Here is a 15,397-nt window from a genome sequence, read left to right as displayed (position 1 = left end):
CAAGACCCACCTCTTCCAACAAGCCTACAACCTACAATAGCCCTCAGTCCAGTAGACCACTGCACAACCAGCTCTGTCCTCACCTCTTGTACCATCACCCATTCCCTGTAGACTGTGAGCCCTCGTGGGCAGGGTCCTCTCTCCTCCTATACCAGTCTGTCTTGTACTGTTAATGATTGTTGTACATATACCCTCTTTCACTTGTAAAGCGCCATGGAATAAATGGCGCTATAATAATAAATAATAATAATAATAATTCTCAAAACTGTTGGCCATGACTGTACATTACACCATTACTAACACTTATCACATTCTACATCACAATTAGTGCTATAGCAAATAGTTAAATATTCAAGTTCAGATTTTTTGTACCGGATACCTAGTACTATTCCAGTATTCATCACAAATAACAAACCTAATGCAAGTCAATGGTGAACCCGAGCATTTTTCTGGGAAATCTTAAAAAACAAAATGCTTGGGTTCCCCATTGACTTGTATTAGGTTTGTTATTCGTGACAAATACTGGAATAGTACTAGATAGTCGGTACAAATAATCTGAACCAGATTATTTTATTATTCGCTCATCACTAATCAAAACATATCACCTTACATTACAATTCACATAACACAATATGTACAAAAGACACAAGACATTATTCACATTATAAATAATAATAATAAATAATAATAAATAATAAATAATAATAATAATAATAATAATAATACAATACAATGACGCGATTGGTGTCTTCAGGGGTAGGGACGTGAAAGCCACAGTCCACCATTCTTACATTCACATGAGCCCTTTGGAAATCAAAATCTGGCCTTCATCAGACTGAGTTCAAGAGAATTTAGATTGTGATGGACAATGGCTGACGGCAGATATCTGTAGATCTGTGATGTTGGATTATTTTGGTATTTGTTGCATGTGTTGCCGATAATACTTGGCAAGTCATTTACAATAGGCGACAATCAATAGAAGCAGTAGAAAAACTTGTCCAAAAGGATTGACTGCAGAAGAAAGTACAATAAAAATCCACGTAAACTGGGTCCAAATACTATCAAAGGCTGACGTGATTCAGAAGTGCCCGATATTTTGAAAAATATGGTTAGGATGCTAATTGCATATGAAACATGTTCACATTTGAGAACCTTCTTGAAACTTTGTGTTGATTTCAAATGCACTTTTTTGAGAAATTACATTTTTTCTGTTTGGTCAAGTGCCTTTAAGGGATTAAATTGAAGAGCAATCTGATCAGTGCCTGTTACTATTAATCCAAGGTCACAGAACAAGGTAGAGTTTTCTCAATCTGCCAGCCCTCCTGGACAACAAGTCTTAAGAATGTGGCCATGTAGAATCTCAAAAGTATGGCCAGCTGTAGACATCAGAGGAGAGTCTCCAGGCTGATGACCAAATGGTTGTGCTGTTGTCACACTGACATCCTGCAGAACATCTTGTAGTGTCTGTTGTAGTGACTTATGGTGTCTTGCATGAGTGAGTTCACAAGTTACTGCTTATGTGTCCCTGATAGCTATCTATGGCCTAGTCTACCCATCTGTGGGGCTGTGTGAGGCTGCTGTCTAGACGGCCTCATGCCATTTATTAGTGATGTCTGTAGACCATTCCTCTCATTCACATGAATCCAGTCTCACTGTTTTAACTTTTAGGTCAGTGAGATAATATACAATGGGATTTTACACTTGGGAATGGCGACTATTAGAGTTGAGGGGATCTTCTTAAATTAGAATTCGCAGAGTTTGCCAAATCTTCCCTCAAAATTTTATTCACTGCTAATACATTTGCAGAAATCTCAATACTGGAAAGCTTATAATTACTTGATAGGTGCATGCGGGGGGGGGAGTAAAGAGACAATATTGGTAAAAAGTGATGAGTGAGCACTGAAGTGCTCGTTACTCGAATTAAGCAGGGCCAAAGATTGGAACCGCTCGATTCGAATAACAAGTGTAATGGAGATCTCGATCATTTTTTCCAGCAGATCCCGCTTGAGGGCAGGGGAGGCCAAAAAATGCATGGGAAAGATGGCTGGATGCATCTGTGGCGCCCCTGAGGCTCAGGTTGCCACAGGGTTCTGCACCCCACTTAGGGTGTGGTGCTGATCATGAATCTAAAAGGAGGTTGATACCGGTTTCATCATCCACAACCACATACACACATGGGTTGTCCCTTCCCCACTGCGGACTGGGCTAGGGTCGGGTAAAAAAAGGGGTTTCCAACAGTGAGACATTTACAGGATGCCATCACAACCGGGGCCCCAATACACTAGCCTAGGACCTGGGTAGGGGAGGAACGGCCACTAGGGGGAGTTAGGAGTCACACACACAGTTTACTTAATTAAGGGGTTCTCCAGCAGGAGGGACAGTGAGCAGATGTCTTGCTCCTGTGGGACATAGAAGCTTAACAGTCGCTGAGGAGGATACCGTGTCAGTTCCCCTGGGACCAGTGCTGTTCAGGGTGCAGCATCCTAGGGTGGTGTAATTCCACGTTACTTCACCAGATTCTGCCGGATGGAGAGGTTCCATGCCTCTTCGACCACCCAAGTTTCCAGAGCCAAGTGGCATATAGGACTCCTGGGGCCTAGATCACAGTCAGACTCAAGGGGATCCCTGCTACTGGCATAGGGAACATTACTCTACCTAGTATGGAAGGGACTCTAAGGGCTTCAAGCCACAAGGACCCGCACTAAAAAGCGCAGTGAGAAAGGGCCTGCAGATTACCGGACCGATTTTGACCTCCCGTGGATTTGGGATTGACCTGAGTCCATCACGACAGTGACCAGTGCGACTGGGCTGGCAGCTGAAGTTGTGAGTAAACTACACCCTGAACCCACAGAGACTGTGTTGGCTTGTCCTTACCGGCGCCACCGCCCAGCACTTAGGCGCCAACGGCCATTAAAACCCTCATCATCGACCCGGGGCCTGCTCCGCCTGTGGGGAGCGACACCATCTCGGCTGCCATAACACCTGCCCCGGCGGGGAACGTGGCAGCAGAGGCTATTCCCTGGCCGCATACCACAGGTGGCGTCACGACACACTCTCCCCAATACCCCACTTCCCCCACCATTTACTGTACGCCTTAGGGCAACGGAAGCGGACAAGGCCACCCCGTGACAACGCCTGACCTGACCCGAAATGGCCCGGCGACGAGTATGTTAACCACCTGTCCCATGGGGCGCTACACATCTATGACTCCCAGGTTGCTGCTGAGAAGTAAAAAAATAAATATATTTTTTAAAAAAAAGCATGGGGTCCCCCCCATTTTTCATAAACAGCCAAGGAAAAGCAGATCTAATGTGATGTGCCATTACTGGGGAGGCTACAGACTGCTATTTTTAGGCTGGGAAGGGCCAAATAACCATGGACCTTGCCAGCCTAGCTTGCCCTAGCACCTCAATGCTCTTTCGAGTAGGAGAGAGACTTACCCAGTGATTCTGGAGATGGAAAACGAATCTGCTGTACTGGGAACCACTGAGTCGTGATAGCCCAGGTACCGACCACCACTGTACAAGGACTGATTCCACCAGGTGTACTGAATATCAATTTCTAGGAATAAAGTTGATGAGAGAAAATGCATATAAAAAATATAAATTTTTCAAAATTCCAATGTCATATAGTTCCATACATTTTTTAAAATTGTACAGGCAGCAGTGATTCCAGCAGTCGGGCAAGGATAAGTAGTGCGTTCCCAAATCAAATAATAATAATAATGTCCCCCATTATCCCCTTCTAACAAAAAATTGTGCCTTTAGCAAATATTAATGTCTCCTCACCTTAGTACCGCCTCAAAAACTATACATTTTGTATGCCCATTGAATTTCTGCTTTCAAAACCACTAGTGCTTTCTTCATTGTTGAGTGGCATTAAAATAAACATCTGGAAAACAGTAGAACAAACGACCCCTACAAAACACTGAAAAAAACATTGAAAGAGGACGCAGGAATAGACCAAAAAATGCTAAGAAAGATGCTTCAAGTTTATAAAAAGAAATGGGCATTTCCTGAAGGAGTTCTTTGCTTTAAAAAAAAACAACAGACAAAAAAATGCTTTTGGCCACCTGAAAAGTGTCATGCGAACATGATTGTTCTCAACTGTAAGCCATCTCTAGCAGCATACAAACTGAGGCAGATTACAGGGAGTAATGGTGGTCTTTGTCAGTAGGGGAGAATTTTTGTATCTGTGCAAGAAATGAAGGTGAATCTTTATCTCTGCATGAAGTGGAGCGGAATATTGTCTGTCTAAAGAAAGTGTTGGTCTTTGTCTCTCTCCAGGAAAAAAAGTTGTGTCTTTGTCTTTCTGCAGGAAATGGGAGCGGATTTTTTTCTCTCTACAGGAAGTTAGGGCCAGTATTTGTCTCTCTGCAGAAAGTGGAGGCAGAATTTTAGCTCTACAGGAAGTGGGAGCAGGTCTTTGTCTTTCTACAGGAAGTGGGAGCGGGTCTTTGTCTTTCTACAGGAAGTGCAAGCGGGTATTTGTCTTTCTACAGGAAGTGGGAGCAGGTCTTTGTCGCTCTACAAGAAAATGCGGTGGATTTTTGTCTCTTTACAAGAAGTGAGGGTGGGTCTTTGTTTTTTTATAGGAAGTGGGAGCAGGTCTTTGTCTTTCTACAGGAAGTGGATGGTGGGTCTTTTGTTTTTCTACAGGAAGTGGGTGTCGGGTCTTTGTCTTTACAGGAAGTTGAGGTGGGTCTTTGTCTCTTTCCAGGACATTGTGGCAGGTCCTTGTCCCTTTATAGGAAGTGGGGAGAGGTCTTTGTGTCTCTACAGGAAGTGGGGGATGATTTTTGTCTTTCAACAGGAAGTGGGAGTGGGTCTTTGTCTTTTTACAGGAAGTGGGATCAGGTCTTTGTCTCTCTACAGGTGAATGGGGTGGATTTTTGTCTCTTTACAAGAAGTGAGAGTGGGTCTTGTTTTTCTACAGGAAGTGGGAGCAGGTCTTTATCTCTCTACAGAAAAATGGGGTGGATTTTTGTCTCTTTACAAGAAGTGAGGGTGGGTATTTGTTTTTCTACAAGACATGGGAGCTGGTCTTTGTCTTTCTACAGGAAGTGGGTGGCGGGTCTCTGTTTCTACAGGAAGTGGAGATGAGTCTTCTCTCTCCAGGACATGGTGATAGGTCCTTGTCACTTTATAGGAAGTGAGGGCAGGACTTTATGTCTTTTTAGGAAGTAGGGGAGTCTTTGTCCCTCTGATCCATCTCTTCTGTTTGTCAAACTGCATACAGTCACAATAGAGAGGTGGTCATTCAGTTTAGAGCAGGCAAGACATCGGACAATAGCAGGAGCAATGCATGATAAAGAGGAATCACCTACTCAGAAGCAGACTAAAAAACAGCGGATAGCACATTAAAGTCCATAAAAACTTGGACAGTTGCTAGATATATTAGACTGGTATGTGCATGGTGTGTCAATAGGCCATGAGGATTAGTGATCTCAATAAAGGTGACCCAAGATACAGATATACTATGCAATCATTCAGGCTATCCTGAAGTTTTGTGCCAGAAAAGAGTGTGGGACTATTGGAATTTCTGGAGTACCGTATTTATTTGTTTTAATTTATTCACACTGATTGTTTATACCGCAGTGTTTTTTTTAATGGGCTCCTTTTTATTGTTCTTTTTTGTTGTTTTTTTTGGTACTTTACACAATTGATCTTGCCTGCATGAAGTGAGATAGAACAGTGAAGCATTTCTTGTGTAGCATCTAGTAGGAATGAAAATAAGTTGTACATTTTGGCCAATTATCTGGTGTAAACACAGCAGGGGCCTTCCAAAATATGTACACAGAGCTAAGCATTTATTGAAATTTGGAGATGTTAAAGTCCACACTGACCGGGACCATACTGGGAATAGTCATTTATTTTAAATGAAAACATCTGTCGGTGTTAACCTTTTAGTCTGTAATGTAGAACATGGACAGACTGGACCTGTTCAGGTAACCCCGGGCCAACTTACTGCTCCGTCTGGTGTTATAAACACAGCAGGAGAAGCCGCGCAAGACACTATGCTATTGATTGAGCCAAACAGGAAAGGGAAATATACTTAATAGCTGTGGACTTGCATCAATTCTAGTCTGCACGAGTAATGTGGCCGCTCATGTGACTCCCTTCCTCCTGTAGATAACAAACCATTCACTTTTTTTTATGACTCAGTGATGTCGTGTTATTTTTATTTCTTACGTCTTGTGTAGAGCACTCACCATCGAGAGTGTGTCAGCTTCCCTTAGATTAGAAATTAATTTCATTACACCGCAAAGTGATATCGAACGAAAGTGGAAATCCCCCAATGTGTTCGTTATTCTGATATAAAGCTGTCAAGTATGTGGCTTCTTGTTGATAAACTTTTTGAAAGGCTATAAAAATATGTAACCGGCGCCCCTTATAGTTATCAAGTTTCTAAAATCATACCGTTCCATGAAAGTTAAAGATTGTGTAGACAATAGTGGAGAAGTGTGAGCTGTCAGAGTTTGGGAAGGGCAAGTTTTCCACTCAATTACCCCTTTTGAAAGTATTAATGTATCCCTTAGTGCCCCTTTAAAAAAAAGTACTGCATTTTTGAGATTAAGAGATGCATTTTTCCTCCCAAAAATTTGATATGAAAATGAGGGGTGCGTCTTATAATGCGAATGTAGCTTACTGGGAGGTAGGGAATGGGCGCTGTGCTGGCTGTGATGGGGGTTGTGCTGGCTGCGGTGGGGGCTGTGCTGGCTGCGTTGGGGGCTGTTTGGATTAGGACAGTGTGGTGGGTGTCCCAGATGCTCTGTCGGTGTTTCGGGCTTCAAATAGTGGCACCTGGAGTTGGTGCATGCGCAGATGGAGCTCTTGGTGCAAGAACTAATCTGTGAATGCACCGCCTCCGGCCCACTGAACACCCAGCAGCAAACTTAAGGAAAATGGTGCCCGAAGGTGGCGCGTGCGCAGATGAGATCTCAGCTTTTCATTGAGCAGAGAGCTCAATCTGCGCCTGTGCTGACTCCAGGGTGCTATTTCTTTGAAGCTCGCAACACCAACAGAGCATCTGTGACACCCTCCGCACTGCCCGCTCTACACAGCCAGCGCAGCTGCCACCGCAACGCCTGTAGCATTGCCCTACTCCAGCGCTGCCCCTACTTTGTGTGACCCCCGCTCCACCACTGCTGCCGCCGCCTACAGTAAGATACCACTGGAGTATAAGACGGACGCCCCTTTTTTTACCTTATCTCTAAATTTGGGGTGCGTCTTATAATCCAGTGAGTCTTATAAAACGAAAAAAAAAAAGACGGAGTAATGAAAAAATCCCTTTCGGCGCTTCCGGAGGATAAATGGGATATCAGTGCAAGTTTGCAAAAACTTCAAGAACAAGGGTTTATTAATAGGTTCAATAAAAAACGGACAACGCGTTTCAGCTAACAAAAGCCTTCATCAGGTATAGTCTACATTGCTGGTATTAAGAAAATCTAATTTATAGACTGATCTGTCTATGTGTATGTGTCGCGGGCGGGGAGGAGGGTGTCAGCACACTACGGTCACCACTTCTGCTCGAGTCCGGCGGCTGCCGCTGCTCAGTGGTGGCTTGAGCTGTGGGCCGGATCCCGGGGGTTCTCGAGCGACGCTCCTCGCCCGTGAGTGAAAGGGCGGAGTTGGGTGTTGGGATATTGTCCGTGATGCCACCCACGGTTGTGGTGATTTGAGCACCACCGCTGCTCAATATGGGGATCCCGGGAGTGGTGATGTGGAGCAGCTAGGTGTTGTGTTGCCCCTCCGTGGGTAGGGGTTGGTGATCCCGGGGCCCGGTGATGAGATGTAGGATGCAGGGCCTGGTGGGCGCAGGGACGCGGGGGCAGCGCTGTGCCTTGCGGCACCGTGGTACTCACTCAGCCTGAGACGTTGACACAGTTTTTAGTAAAACACTCGGCTGGATGGACGGGTACCCCCAGACGGCTGCAGTTGTTGTTCTCCCCTGACCCAGTCTGATGGTGTAAGTCTTTTCGTCCACTTCCGTGCACCCTTCTCCTGCTCTCCGGCTTCCAGCTGGCTCCCCGGTTCCGTACCGGTGGGCCACTGCCCAGCCCCGGCTACCCTCGGTTCCACCAGCTGTCTCCCCGGATCCCTGCAGACGGCACTTAGCGTCTGCCGGACTCTCTCTACGAGGCCCTAGGCTCCAACCTAGGCCCCTGGCTCCGCCTGCCTCTCTGCAGACCTTCACTCTTCCTCTCCTAGGACTAGACTGGACTCGTTTTCCTGCCTCAAGCCAGCTAACCCCTGGGTGGGCGTCCCCATCTCCTCACTCCGCCCACCTGGTGTGTCAGTCTGAGCCTGAGGAAAGGAATCAAGTTTCACTGGGGATGTCTGCTGTGAAACTGCTGGGGGTGGGGGTGTGTGTGTGTTGTTACCTGTGTCCCCTGGCTTGTCCAGGGCGACACATTCCCCCTTAGCAAAATGCAGACCGTCCTCGGGCTGCCCGTCCATCACCGGTTTTATTTTTCTTTAAACTGCAAAAGATAAGAACATCAAACACAAGCATGTTCACTCCTCCCAAAACGGGATACACATTACTTTAACGTTGCTTTAACAGTCCAACACTTTTAATAACAACAGGGTAACGGTTCCTTCAGTCACCCACCCAAATAACCTAGCCTTGGTGCTGCCCCTAAAGCCCAGGCAGCACCCCTTGACCCCAGTCCAGGAACGGCTCCAGATTGGTCAACGGGACCGGTACTTCGCTGCCGTTGCGGCCGGGCGGACTGCCGGAGCCGTCGTCATCTCCATCGCGGCCGGGCGGACTGCTGGGGCCGGTGGCAGGGCGGTGACAAAGGTGAGGCCTGGGGACCCCAGGTCTGAGTCCTCCCCAACAGGCGCTGCGGGCTCCGCTACCGGTAACAGGGGTAACGGGTCGGTGCATCGCTGCGGTGGCCTCTTCCAGGAACCAAATGCTGGCAGAGTCCTGGCGTCCCTGCTTCCACAGCCGCGGTTCACATGTGGCCGGACGCCATCCCGTCCCCCTTAGCTTCTTTTTAGCACTTTCTTCTTCAGGGGGCGGGGCTCCACTTTCGCGCCTTTCCTGCTCGGGGAAGACGCTTGAGCGGGAAATTTTCGCGCCCAAGATGCCGGTTTCTGAAATTTTCTTGCCGGATACCTCCGGCGGTAACAAGGCGCACCTCTACCAAACGGCAGAGCGGTAGGATCCTGTTCGTGACGCCAAGTTGTCGCGGGCGGGGAGGAGGGTGTCAGCACACTACGCTCACCCCTTCTGCTCGGGTCCGGCGGCTGCCGCTGCTCAGTGGTGGCTCGAGCTGTGGGCCGGATCCCGGGGGTTCTCGAGCGACGCTCCTCGCCCGTGAGTGAAAGGGGGGAGTTGGGTGTTGGGATATTGTCCGTGACGCCACCCATGGTTGTGGTGATTTGTAGCACCACCGCTGCTCAATATGGGGATCCCGGGAGTGGTGATGTGGAGCAGCTAGGTGTTGGGTTGCCCCTCCGTGGGTAGGGGTTGGTGATCCCGGGGCCCGGTGATGAGATGTAGGATGCAGGGCCTGGTGGGCGCAGGGACGCGGGGGCAGCGCTGTGCCTTGCGGCACCGTGGTACTCACTCAGCCTGAGACGTTGACACAGTTTTTAGTAAAACACTCGGCTGGATGGACGGGTACCCCCAGACGGCTGCGGTTGTTGTTCTCCCCTGACCCAGTCTGATGGTGTAAGTCTTTTTGTCCACTTCCGTGCACCCTTCTCCTGCTCTCCGGCTTCCAGCTGGCTCCCCGGTTCCGTACCGGTGGGCCACTGCCCAGCCCCGGCTACCCTCGGTTCCACCAGCTGTCTCCCCGGATCTCTGCAGACGGCACTTAGCGTCTGCCGGACTCTCTCTACGAGGCCCTAGGCTCCAACCTAGGCCCCTGGCTCCGCCTGCCTCTCTGCAGACCTTCACTCTTCCTCTCCTAGGACTAGACTGGACTCGTTTTCCTGCCTCAAGCCAGCTAACCCCTGGGTGGGCGTCCCCATCTCCTCACTCCGCCCACCTGATGTGTCAGTCTGAGCCTGAGGAAAGGAATCAAGTTTCACTGGGGATGTCTGCTGTGAAACTGCTGGGGGTGGGGGTGTGTGTGTGTTGTTACCTGTGTCCCCTGGCTTTTCCAGGGCGACACATATGATGTAGGCGGGTATGAGGAACATGGGTGTGTACTTCCATTATATAGTATATATATATATTTTTTTTCTTTGTCTCTTATTTATAAGTGCAATATATCTGGAAGTGATTTTTATATAAGTGCATGAATTTTAAACTATTCTCTAAAGGAAAAGGGAAGGAAAGGGAGAGAGCAAAAGGGGGAAAGAAAAAAAAAAGAGAAAAAAAAAAAATTGTGTTTTTAATCTGAATAATTTATTATGTGTTTTATATCACCGCATATTTTAAACACCAAAATTTTCTTTATTAATAATTAGAATTTTTATTATTTTTCATTCATAATTTGTATCATTCATGCATAGCAGCAATATTTGCTTGCCCCTACACATGATCCATATAAGGATTTCAGCACAAGAACCACCATTTACCTCTTGAGGTTGAGTGATAATCTAATTGGAAGTACACACCCATGTTCCTCATACCCGCCTACATCATACACATAGACAGATCAGTCTATAAATTAGATTTTCTTAATACCAGCAATGTAGACTATACCTGATAAAGGCTTTTGTTAGCTGAAACGCGTTGTCCGTAATAGTCCGTTTTTTATTGAACCTATTAATAAACCCTTGTTCTTGAAGTTTTTTGCAAACTTGCACTGATATCCCATTTATCCTCCGGAAGCGCCGAAAGGGATTTTTTCATTACTCCATTACCCACGTGGGAGCACCTGTTCAGGACTCTCATTGTTTTTCCCGAGGATTCGTGCTGCATACTGGAGGATTAATAAGATAATTGATCCACTACATGGATCATACTAGCGAAAACAGAAGAAATCTGCACGGTGAGTGTAAAATTCGTACGATCATTGCAATCTGTGTTTACATACATCTACACTTAGATTTGGCGCCCCGTTGTCCTCTTCTTTTTTTCTTTCCTTTATTCTGTGAAAAAGAAAAATACGGTAATAGTGCCCACCCCAAAAAAATAATTTTACCTTTTTGCCATTACTCCCCAAAAATCAAGTGTATACGCCCTTAATATTAAACAGCCCTGTCAGGCGACTTATGCTGCCCAAACAGTAAGCAGCATGAATCATAGCCCGGCAGCACGGTTTCAGCCAGGTATATTTTACTTGCCTGCTCTGACTGGATTAGTCTCCTCTCCGACAATGGTCCCAGACCGGACTTTTTAAAGTAGATTTTCTCTGAAACACCGTAGCAGAAATAACTAATGTGGAACAGCGTTACAAATATTGCAGAGCTGGTATAGTGATGACTGATTTAGAAAAGCTGGAACAGCGATTACTGATGTAACAGCTGGAACAGCAGTGACTGAAATCATTTTGTTGTAGCAGTATTTACTAATGTATCGGTACTGGAACAACAAAGAGTGGAATGGTAGAGTTGTAGCAGCAGTGACTGAAATAACAATATAGCAAAGTTGAACCATGGAACATTATAACTGCAGATTTCCAACTACCTGAATACTCAGGCGGCATCCTGCTGAATTGGGTTAAATGACTTAGCGAAATGACATCTCTGGAGGAACACAAATCCATGTTTAAAATATCAGGAGGATGCAGTGCTTGGCCCTGGACCCAGGAGAGGTGCAAAACACATTGACTATAGTGACAAACTGATAGCAAGTGGTCAATTTCTCTGCAGTGCCACAACAGGGTAAATGGAGCTAACATCAAAACTAAGATTTTATGCACTTTTTTTTAAATACAGAATATGTACACATCTAGTTTTAATTTAATTATCTGTTGGTATCAGTGTACACTCAGGATATGGACATATCATTAATACAATATCATGGTTATTTTAGAATCATCCTGTAATGCAAGAATAGTGATGGAATGATTGGACTATGGGCCAGCAAATGCAGTATGTCAGACACACTTTGTGCTAACCTTCATGCAACTGTAAACCTTAAAGGGCCGGGGTACTTTTCACCCGCCTTCCGGTCCTGGAGGTGGTGACTTTGGCACAGCACTTCCCAGGTGACAGTAGCGGGATGGCTGGTGGCTGGGCACACCGGCCATGGTCAAATCAAATGCACCAAAACCAGCAAGGAAAGTAGTAACCACTAAACAGGTAATAGGGTAGGTTAGGGATGAAATCAAAACCAAAAGACCAGAGCAGAGAACAAACTAGCAGAAACAAAACTACTAACCTTCCTACCCAGGCACAACTGAAAATAATGGATGTGGCGGGTTTAAATATCCCTCTCATGGATCAGCTGACACTACTGAGGTAACTCCCAGCCTCCAACTTCAACCCACAGTGGCAAAGGAGGGGATGAGGGAGATTGACTGGAAGAAACCTCCCATCACATTGCTGAACCAGAAGACATGGTGTCCCATACTTCCTTTCAACAGCTGATACTAGAGAACCCAGCGTCTCAGAACTTCTGCACTGCATAATCACTGGGAGCCACGGCACCTCGCCTCCCAGCAATACCAGAACCTAAAGTGAGTCTCTTAGAGTTCAAAACATGACCAGAGTGAGCACCTGCACTAGCTATGCCTTCCGGATGCGACACCCCATCCCTCATGGCCAGCGAAGCGTGATAGGTGACCCGACGGAGAGCCACAGCATACTCAGGAGTGCGAGGGCCTCACTTGGGTGCAGAGGAATGAGAATTATTAACCTCCCTGACCCTTGGAGACCTACCATGACGCCCAGTAACATGCAAACCACCAGCCCTGACCCATCCTGTAAGAAATAGACTCTACTGGTAAGTATCTAGCTTCACAGTCCTCTCCAGACGTAGTTGGCTACTACTGGATATTTCGGGCCTATTATCCAGTGACAATTTGAGCACATCGGCAAGGGTGTGGAGTTGGAAAGCAAATTTCTAGACTTTGACTCTAGCTTCAACTCTTTCTTAAATGTCTCATGTATAATAATTGGTAATTACAAATTTATCATAGTAAAACAATATCATCCGACCATTCGTTACCATCATGTACCTAGTCCTCATCATGTCATCCATCAAGGCACCCCATCCAGTCCTTAGTGGACCAAGGTTGACACCACTTCTGCGGCCAGTACCACCCGTTCTACATCTTAGGTGCCTCTTGTGTTCACTAGGGTTCATGAAACCATGAGATCAAGGTTCGACTTATGACTACTGACTAGACCTCGTGATGTCCCAGGGTCTAATACTGTAAATGCAAGAGCCACCAAGCTCGGTGAAGGATGTGTCTAGGATGTCCAGCCAAAGAGGTGAAGACTAACCTTGTTCTGCTGCCATGGATAGCTTGGACTGGAAGCTGGATCAGGATTGTGCAAATCTCTTTGCTCAACTCTATTCATGTATATATAATATATATGTTTTATATTTCTCATTTAAACAGGAATAGGTGTTGGTTTTGGCATTTTTATTCCAACTCTTCCGTCCACTTTGACTGTGACTTGACAGCCCTGCAGTCTGAGGATCCTATGGTACTGTTATAGCCCAGCTAAACCCGAAGAGCCATAAAAATGGTTTCAGATCAGGCACTAGTAAAATAAAGTTATATCTACTTGTGATAAAAAAACAAATATACATAGCTCTCAATATGTTCATCAATGTCTGACGATTGAAAACCGAGGCCTAGAAAAATAGCATATGGAAGAATATACATCAGTGCATTATACTAGGAACGTCAGCTGAAATTACACTTGTGTTGAAATTCATGACATATGTCTTAAAGAAAATCTGTTTTTGTGGATTTTTGTCCCCCAGACTGGTGCAAGCCCAGAGATAAAATCTCCAGACCTATTGAAGGCCATCATGCAATACGGATCCCTTATGTCACTCATGCAAATACTTGGTATATTACATTACACAGTTGCTCACTTTTCATATGAAGAGAATTTGATCCCCTCCATAATAGATTCTCCATAATATATAGCTAAAACTTGAGCATGTTGTCAAAAGCCGTAAAAAAAAAAAACAACGGGACACCGACTCGTATCTCAAAACAACATGCAAAGCAATATGCACTAGCGCATACGAGGTGGAACGGAGCCTTATTGTGTGCGCTTGCACTTAGAGCAAAATATTACATTTCATTTCCCAATGGAAGTAGACCAGTCCTCCTATTTCATATCTGTTCTGACCAGTTAAGGAGCTCATTTGTTTAGCAAGGAAAAGTCATTAGTTTTACTTAAGTGAGAGCTTGTCATGTACGACTATTATATATCAACCTACATTTTCCTATTGTGCCGCATCTCAATGCAGATTGGGTTTAGCACGCATTTTCTATGGGCTGTTGCAAAGTAGCTGGCCCCAATGTTTAGGGTGTAATACATGGATATAAGGTTCTCAAGGGAAGTATCAAATAAGTAATGTATTATGTCAGTATGACGGAAGCGACAAAGCACAGGCATTCATTTCAGCACTTGGATCCATATTATAGGCCGGCATATTTACAGGTCAACATACAATGCAAATTTTGCTCCTTTACCTAAGTGTCACACTAGGTACGGGACAGTACCAAGCGAGTGACGAAACATAAGGTAAGGGGACCCCTGCGTCTAGGGAAGGGTGAGATGGTGGCCCCTGACCAAACCTACTGCTGGTCGCTCGGATCCCTCATCAATCTAGATAGGTGCCGCACCTATGTGCCGAGCCGAAAACCTGACCCTAGCTATCCCTACTGCTGGACCCTAAATAGGGAATGAGTGGGATGAGCTCTTCATTAACCCCACTAAACACTAGAGATGACACAAGGAGGACACACAGGGAAAAATGCATGAACTACCTATCCACAGATGACTCAGGCAGGAGTTCAATAAAGCTTCAGAAACAATACTACAAATGAGAGCAAGCCACCTGCTTGCAATCAGAGCTAGAATGAACTGAACAATATCACCAGTACCTGTACAGGGAAGAAGGGAGTATTTAAGCACCAAGAGATTACTGATGATCAGCTGCTGGGTGTCAGGCGAGCTCCTGCTGGGTCCAAAAGTAAGAGAGATTAAAACCCAGCAGGAAGGCTATCTATTACAATGAATACTGGCAGCAAGAACAATAGAAAATCAGGGAGCACTTTGCACAGCCAAAAGCTGTGACCTTCTATTGCCAGAAACCACATAATTGTCTGTGACACAGAGGCCTCGACCAGACGTTCATTTTTCCTCCCCCTTTTTCACCAGTGTGCTAGATCCATTTTTCATCCACTTTTGGTCTATGTAACCATATTTATCACCAGTGTGCCATTTGTTTATCCTGTATGGAAAAACAAACTTTCCCCTACCTACTAACACTTAAAAATGGATGTCCATTTTTTTCA

The sequence above is a fragment of the Anomaloglossus baeobatrachus genome, chromosome 3, assembly GCF_048569485.1.
Source record: "Anomaloglossus baeobatrachus isolate aAnoBae1 chromosome 3, aAnoBae1.hap1, whole genome shotgun sequence".
Classification (NCBI taxonomy): Eukaryota; Metazoa; Chordata; class Amphibia; order Anura; family Aromobatidae; genus Anomaloglossus; species Anomaloglossus baeobatrachus.
The sequence above is the reverse complement of the archived record's forward strand: the minus strand, read 5'-3'. Positions refer to the sequence as shown.